Source organism: Pteropus alecto, unplaced genomic scaffold, assembly GCF_000325575.1.
Source record: "Pteropus alecto unplaced genomic scaffold, ASM32557v1 scaffold20, whole genome shotgun sequence".
In the NCBI taxonomy this organism is placed as follows: domain Eukaryota; kingdom Metazoa; phylum Chordata; class Mammalia; order Chiroptera; family Pteropodidae; genus Pteropus; species Pteropus alecto.
In genome coordinates this window covers 34,146,762-34,147,978 of record NW_006436298.1, presented here as the reverse complement: position 1 = coordinate 34,147,978, position 1,217 = coordinate 34,146,762, and the positions used below count along the sequence as shown (strand labels likewise).

The 1,217-nt window shown below is 39.4% G+C and overlaps 1 pseudogene; it reads left to right on the top strand.

The window, feature by feature from the left end:
* The first annotated feature begins 701 nt into the window (after positions 1-701).
* LOC112480809 lies at positions 702-820 on the top strand (annotated as a pseudogene).
* Positions 821-1,217: the final 397 nt, after the last annotated feature.

The following is a 1,217-nucleotide window of genomic DNA, read 5'->3' as shown; positions in this document are numbered from 1 at the left end:
ATTTGGGAGTATATGTCCACTCTCCTTGAATCTGAGTGTGCTCTGCGACTGCTTTGGCAGATAGAATACCCTGGGAGTGATGCTGTACTGATATCTGGGTCCAGTCCATAAGAGACACTTTCTACTTTTGAGAACACACTCTCTTAGAGCCCTTAGCCACCATGTAAGTTCAATTACCCTGTGGAGTAAACATATGAAGAAGCTCTGAAACTAGAAAAGAGAGAGGGGCCCGGCTGAGTCCAGAGATCAGTTGACACAAATAAGGCAGCAGACTTATGAGTGAATACTTTTTGGACCCTCTAAATCTCAACAGTACCAGCTGATGTGAACTGAGCTACCCTAATCAATGCCCCATGGGACAGAAGAATTGCCAGCTGAGCCCTGCCCAAATTCCTAACCCATGGATTTTGAGCTTAATGAAATGACTATTGTTTCAAGGCATTACATTTTGGGTGGTTTATTATGTGACAATAGATGACATGACAAGCGGAAAGATCAACTTTCATTCTTCAAAGAAGATGTGACTCTCTACTCCCTTGAAAAAGATGATTGTAATCACTCAGTGATCTAATATGCAAATAAATCATAATCAATACTTGGGAGTGAGGGTAATAAATGATGGCATCTCAGGTTCAGAAGCAGATTCCTGTCTATTTTTTAGGACAGCCAATCTAAACCATAATAATATCAAGAATATCCTAGTCTATGGCCATGCTACCCTGAACAAGCTCAATCCCATCTGATCTCGGAAGCTAAGCAGGGTCGGGCCTGGTTAGTACTTAGATGGGAGATCACCTAGAAAGACCAGGTGTTGTAGGTGTAAAAATTAAATAATAAGGGATTGTAAGCTGACAAGGTCCTTGCAATCTGTGAGGTCAACCAAGGGTTGCCTCGCCTAAAAAAAAAGAAAAAAAAGAATATCCCTTCAGCACAACCCATAAATGAAAAATACTATTAAAATATTCAGTTTAATTTCAACCAAATTTTCCTCCAGGCCTATCTGATGAGTTTACCCAAATAGTATGTGATGTAGTAATTATAGCTACATTTTATCAGATGCTGATACAGGATCTGATCACAATTTCTAGGTTTATTCAAGGATACACTGTATTCTCAGAAATAAATCCCAAAGAACTTTCCAGCACCCTCTACAACCCAACTAACAACAAATAAGAGAAAATATCCAGCAATTTTTCTGCAGAGTACAGACTTTCTTG